Source organism: Bos mutus, chromosome X (genome assembly GCF_027580195.1).
Source record: "Bos mutus isolate GX-2022 chromosome X, NWIPB_WYAK_1.1, whole genome shotgun sequence".
In the NCBI taxonomy this organism is placed as follows: domain Eukaryota; kingdom Metazoa; phylum Chordata; class Mammalia; order Artiodactyla; family Bovidae; genus Bos; species Bos mutus.
This window is the reverse complement of record NC_091646.1, coordinates 60238065-60245361: the sequence shown is the minus strand read 5'-3', so window position 1 is coordinate 60245361 and position 7297 is coordinate 60238065. Positions and strand designations below refer to the sequence as shown.

The window sequence follows — 7297 nt, the reverse complement described above, 5'->3', positions numbered from 1 at the left end:
GTGTTTCTTCCAGTCCAGCATTTCTCATGATGTACTCTGCATAGAAGATAAAAAGGCTTTGGCATAGTCAAAAAAGTAGAAATATATGTTTTTCTGGAACTCTCTTGTTTTTCCATGATCCAGCGGATGCTGGCAATTTGATCTCTGGTTCCTCTGCCTTTTCTAAAACCAGCTTGAACATCAGGAAGTTCACGGTTCACATATTCCTGAAGCTTGGCTTGGAGAATTTTGAGCATTACTTTACTAGTGTGTGAGATGAGTGCCATTGTGAGGTAGTTTGAGCATTCTTTGGCATTGCCTTTCTTTGGGATTGGAATGAAAACTGACCTTTTCCAGTCCTGTGGCCACTGCTGAGTTTTCCAAATTTGCTGACATATTGAATGCAGCACTTTCACAGCATCATCTTTCAGGATTTGAAAGAGCTCAACTGGAATTCCATCACCTCCACTAGCTTTGTTCGTAGTGAAGCTTTCTAAGGCCCACTTGACTTCACATTCCAGGATGTCTGGCTCTAGGTGAGTGATCACACCATCATGGATTTTCTGGGTCATGAATATCTTTTTTGTATAGTTGTTCTGTGTATTCTTGACATCTCTTCTTAATATCTTCTGCTTCTGTTAAGTCCATACCATTTCTCTCCTTTATCGAGCCCATCTTTGCATGAAATGTTCCCTTGGTATCTCTAATTTTCTTGAACAGATCTCTCGTCTTTCCCATTCTGTTTTTTCCCTCTTTTCTTTGCACTGATTGCTGAAAAAGGCTTTCTTATTTCTCCTTGTTATTCTTTGGAACTCTGCATTCAGATGTTTATATCTTTCGATTTGTAAAGCCTCCCCAGACAGTCATTTTGCTTTCTTGCATTTCTTTTCCATGGGGATGGTCTTGATCCCTGTCTCCTGTACAGTGTCACGAACCTCAGTCCATAGTTCATCATGCACTCTATCTATCAGTTCTAGGCCCTTAAATCTATTTCTCACTTCCAATGTATAAACATAAGGGATTTGATTTAGGTCATACCTGCATGGTCTAGTGATTTTCCCTACTTTCTTCAATTTCAGTCTGAATTTGGCAATAAGGAGTTCATGGTCTGAGCCACAGTCAGCTCCTGGTCTTGTTTTTGCTGACTGAATAGAGCTTCTCCACCTTTGGCTGCAAAGAATATAATCAATCTGATTTTGGTGTTGACTGGTGATGTCCATGTATAGAGTCTTCTTTTGTGTTGTTGGAAGAGGGTGTTTGTTATGACCAGTGCATTTTCTTGGCAAAAGTCTATTAGTCTTTGCCCTGCTTCATTCCGTATTCCAAGGCCAAATTTGCCTGTTACTCCAGGTGTTTCTTGACTTCCTATTTTTGCATTCCAGTCCCCTATAATGAAAAGGACATATTTTTTGGGTGTTAGTTCTAAAAGGTCTTGTAGGTCTTCATAGAACTGTACAACTTCAGCTTCTCCAGCATTACTCATTGGGGTATAGACTTGGATTACTGTAATATTGAGTGGTTTGCCTTGGAAATGAATAGAGATCATTCTGTCGTTTTTGAGATTGCATCCAAGTACTGCATTTTGGACTCTTTTGTTGACCATGATGGCTACTGCATTTCTTCTGAGGGATTCCTGCCCACAGTAGTAGATATAATGGTCATCTGAGTTAAATTCACCCATTCCAGTCCATTTTAGTTCGCTGATTCCTAGAATGTCAACATTCACTCTTGCCATCTCTTGTTTGACCACTTCCAATTTGCTTTGATTCATGGACCTGACATTCCAGGTTCCTATGCAATATTGCTCTTTACAGCATTGGACCTTGCTTCTATCACCAGTCACATCCACAGCTGGGTATTCTTTTTGCTTTGGCTCCATCCCTGCATTCTTTCTGGAGTTATTTCTCCACTGATCTCCAGTAGCATATTGGGCACCTACCGACCTGGGGAGTTCCTCTTTCAGTATCCTATCATTTTGCCTTTTCATACTGTTCATGGGGTTCTCAAGGCAAGAATACTGAAGTGGTTGGCCATTCCCTTCTCAAGTGGACCACATTCTGTCAGATCTCTCCACCATGACCCGCCCATCTTGGGTTGCCCCACACAACATGGCTTAGTTTCATTGAGTTAGACAAGGCTGTGGTCCTAGTGTGATTAGATTGACTAGTTTTCTGTGAGTATGGTTTCAGTGTGTCTGCCCTCTGATGCCCTCTTGCAACACCAACCGTCTTACTTGGGTTTCTCTTACCTTGGGTGTGGGGTATCTCTTCACAGCTGCTCCAGTAAAGTGCAGCTGCTGCTCCTTACCTTGGACGAGGGGTATCTCCTCACCACTGCCCTCCTGACCTTCAAAGTGGGATAGCTCCTCTAGGCCCTCCTGCACCCATGCAGCCTTGGCTCCTTGGACGTGGGGTTGGTCCTCCTGGCTGCCACCCCTCAATCATATGAAGTCAAATCCAGTTTTTATAAAAAAAATTTTTTTAATTAACTTAAGCCATAGCTGATGTAAGGAAGACAATCTAGTAAATGAAAATGTGCTGAATACCATTTAACATTAGGGAAATGAAAATTAAATCGATGATAAAGCATCACTACATATCCACTAGAATTTAATTTTATGAAATTATGAGTTCTGACCCTTTCAAGTGTTTGCAAAGATACAAAAAAACTGGATCTGTCATACTCTGATGGTAGGAATATTAAACAGTGTCTTAGTGTTCTTGGGCTGTTATAACCAATTACCACACACTAGGCATCTTTAACAACAGAAATTTATTTCTCACAGATTTGGAGACAGAAATCTAAGATCAATGTGCAAGTCCTTTTGATTCTTTGTGAGTACCCCCTTCCTGGTTTATAGATGATTACTTTTTGCTGTGTCCTCACATGAGGAAAAGAGAGAGAGGTCATCTCTTCCTATAAGGCACTAACCTCATTCATGCCAGCTCCTCTGTGACCTGATTGTTTTCCAAAGATCCCATCTGCAAGTTCCATCACCATGGGAATTAAGCTTTGACATATGAATCTTAGTAGGGGCACAAATATTCAATCCATACCAAATTGTAAAGATACATTGGAAAATAATTTTATATTTAAAAATTAAAAGACTTTATCATACAATCTGACCATTTCATTCTTAGATACTACACAAGAGAAATGAAAGCATATGCATACGTCCCTACAAAGAATCATATGAGAAGGTTTATATTAGTTTTATTTGTAATTATTGAAATTGTAAATTATCCAAATATCCCTCAACATGTGAATTGGTAAATAATTCATATTATATCCATACAATTAAATCTACTCATCAATAATGAGAAATGAATCAGTTTTAATTAAAGAAACTTGACATGCAACATTGTGTAAGTTTAAGGTGTAAAGTGTTACTGTTTGTAATATTGCTAATGTAGTGATATTTATCACAGTATATAATTATTGTATAGTATTATTATCTGTATTCTTTGTACTATATATTAGATCTCTGTGGCTTATTTACTGCATATTACAAATTTGTACCTTTGAACACTGTCACTTTTATCCTGTTCCTCCTCTGATAATCACTATTTTACACTTTATGTCAAGTTTATTTTTTTTTTTTTTTTTTGTATTTTCACATATGTCATCTTACATAGCACTTGTCCTTCTCTGACTTGTCTCATTTAGCATAATTTGCTCAGGGACAATCCATGTTGTCACAATTGAAAGTGTATCCTCCTTTTTCATGGCTGAGTAATATACCATTATATATAAAATGGAATATATATATATATATATATATATATATATATATGTCAAGAGAGTTCAGAAAATCATCTATTTCTGCTATTGACTATGCCAAAGCCTTTGACTGTGTGGATCACAATAAACTGGAGAATTCTGAAAGAGATGGGAATACCAGACCACCTGATCTGCCTCTTGAGAAATTTGTATGCAGGTCAGGAAGCAACAGTTAGAACTGGACATGGAACAACAGACTGGTTCCAAATAGGAAAAGGAGTACGTCAAGTCTGTATATTGTCACCCTGCTTATTTAACTTCTATGCAGAGTACATCATGAGAAATACTGGACTGAAAGAAACACAAGCTGGAATCAAGATTGCCTGGAGAAATATCAATAATCTCAGATATGCAGATGACATCACCCTTATGGCAGAAAGTGAAGAGGAACTAAAAATCCTCTTGATTAAAGTGAAAAGTGGAGAGGGGAAAAAGTTGGTTAAAGCTCAACATTCAGAAAACGAAGATCATGGCATCCGGTCCCATCACTTCATGGGAAATAGATGGGGAAACAGTGGAAACAGTGTCAGACTTTATTTTTCTGGGCTCCAAAATCACTGCAGATCGTGACTGTAGCCATGAAATTAAAAGACGCTTGCTCCTTGGAAGGAAAGTTATGACCAACCTAGACAGCATATTCAAAAGCAGAGACATTACTTTGCCAACAAAGGTTCGTCTAGTCGAGGCTATGGTTTTTCCTGTGGTTATGTATGGATGTGAGAGTTGGACTGTGAAGAAAGCTGAGTGCCAAAGAATTGATGCTTTTGAACTGTGGTGTTGGAGAAGACTCTCGAGAGTCCCTTGGACTGCAAGGAGATCCAACCAGTCCATTCTGAAGGAGTTCAGCCCTGGGATTTCTTTGGAAGGAATGATGCTAAAGCTGAAACTCCAGTACTTTGACCACCTCATGAGAAGAGTTGACTCATTGGAAAAGACTCTGATGCTGGGAGGGATTGGGGGCAGGAGGAGAAGGGGACGACAGAGGATGAGATGGCTGGATGGCATCACTGACTTGATGGACATGAGTCTGAGTGAACTCCGGAAGTTGGTGATGGACAGGGAGGCCTGGTGTGCTGCGATTCATGGGGTCGCAAAGAGTCGGACATGACTGAGACACTGATCTGATCTGATATATATACAGACACACACACACATACATATGGACTTCTCTGATAGGTCAGCTGGGAAAGAATCTGCCTGCATTGCAGGAGACCCGGATTAAAATCCTGGGTCAGGAAGATCACTTGGAGAAGGGATAATCTGCCCACTCCAGTATTCTTGGGCTTCTATTGTGGCTCGGATGGTAAAGAATCCACCTGCAAGTCAAGAGACCTGGGTTCCATCCCTGCGTCAGAAAGATCTCCTAGAGAAGGGCATGGCAACCCACATTACTCCATGACAATCCCCACGGACACAGGAGCCTCGTGGGCTACAGGCCATGGAGTCACAAAGAGGCAGACACACCTCAGTGACTATGCACTCTGTGTGTGTGTGTGTGTGTGTGTGTGTCTGTGTGTGTATACTGCTTCCCTGGTGGCTCAGAGGTTAAAGCATCTGCCTCCAATGCAGGAGACCCAAGTTCAATCCCTGGGTTGGGAAGATCCCCGGAGAAGGAAATGGTAACCCACTCCAGTATTCTTTCCTGGGGAATACCATGGACAGAGGAGCCTGTTGGGCTACAGTCCACGGGGTCACAAAGAGTTGGACACGACTGAGCGAGGTACTTGACTTACTTGATATATATACACACAAATAACTTTGTATCCATTCATTTGCTGTTGGACATATGTTTTGTCAAAATCTTATTTTCATTTCCTTTTTGTATATACTCAGAAGTATAACTAATGAATTGTACAGTTATTCTATTTTTAATTTTTTAAAATATTGTTTTCCATAGTGGTTTGATCAATTAAATTCCCCCAAATGTAAGATGATTTCCTTTTTACCACACCCTTGCCAACACCTGGAGTTTCTTATCTTCTTGATGATAGCCATACTAACAGTTTTCAAATGATAGCTCTTTGTGTTTTTTATTTGCATTTCCTTGATGATTAGTGATGTTGAGCATCATTCCATGTGTCTGTTGGTCATTTTTATGTCTTCTTTGGAAATTTTCTATTTAGAACTTCTTCCCATTTTAAATTAGGATGAACTATTCATGTGGGTAACTACACAGAGTAATCTCAGACTGTTGTTGAATTACACTTAAACCAGATAAAATGTGCATAATGTATGACAAACTTTAAATACAATACTAAAAAATGCAAACTATTTAATAGAAGACATATCAGTGGTTACCTGGGTGTAAGGAGGAGAATAAAAGGGATAGATTGCAAAGTGACAAGAAGAAAGTGTTGTGAGTGATGAATATGGTCAGTATGTTGATTGAGATTATTTAACAGATGTATACTTATCACAAAATTCATTAAATTGTACATTTTCAATATAGAAAACTGTACAATTGTATTGGGTGTCTGTTATGGTCTGAATTGTGTCTCCAAAAAGTTGATCTGTTGAATCCCTAACACTTAGTATTTCAGAATGTGACTATACTTAGAGGTAAGATGTGATTAAGTCAAAATGAGGCCATTCAGTTCAGTTGAGTTCAATTGGTCAGTCGTGTCCGACTCTGTGTGAACCCACGGACTGCAGCACGCCAGGCTTCCCTGTAAATCACAAACTCCCATAGCCTGCTCAAACTCATGTTCATCAAGTGGGTGATGCCATCCAACCATCTCATCCTCTGTTGTCCTCTTTTCCTCCTGTCTTCAATCTTTCCCAGGATCATCAGGATCTTTTCCAAAGAGTCAGTTCTTCGCTTCAGGTGGCCAAAGTATTGGAGCTTCAGCTTTAGCATCAGTCCTTCCAATGAACATTCAGGACTCATTTCCTTTAGGATTGACAGATTTGATCTCCTTTAAGTCCAAAGGACTCTCGAGAGTCTTCTCCAACACCACAATTCAAAAGCATCAATTATTTGGCCCTCAGCTTTCTTTATGGTCCAATTCTCACAGGCATACATGACTACTGGAAAAACCATAGCTTTGACTAGACAGACCTTTGTCAGCAAAGTAATGTCTCTGCTTTTTAATATGCTGTCTACGTTGGTCATAGCTTTTCTTCCAAGGAGCAAGCATCTTTTACTTTCATGGCTGCAGTCACTATCTGCAGTGCTTTTGGAGCCCAAGAAAATAAAGTCTGTCACTGTTTCCATTCTTTCCTCATCTATTTGCCATGAAGTGATAGGACCAGGTGTTATGATCTTCATTTTTTGAATGTTTAGCTTTTAGCCAGCTTTTGCATCTTCCTTTTTACTGTATCAAGAGACTCTTTAGTTCTCTTTTGCTTTCTGCCATAAGTGTAATGTCATCTATCAATATAAAAATATTGATATTTTCCTCTGAAATCTTGATTCTAGCTTGTACTTCATCTAGCCTGGCATTTTTAAAGACGTACTATGCATATAAGTCAAATAAGCAGGGTGATAATTTGCAGTCTTGATGTTCTCCTTTCTCAATTTGGAACCAGTCTGTTGTTC

At 39.5% G+C, this 7297-nt stretch overlaps 1 non-coding gene across 1 annotated transcript; it reads left to right on the top strand.

Annotated features, from left to right (window-relative positions):
• Positions 1-5286: 5286 nt before the first annotated feature.
• Positions 5287-5358, top strand: TRNAW-CCA (transfer RNA tryptophan (anticodon CCA)). The gene has a single exon. It is a non-coding gene; the product is annotated as a tRNA-Trp (tRNA).
• The last annotated feature ends 1939 nt before the right edge of the window (positions 5359-7297 follow it).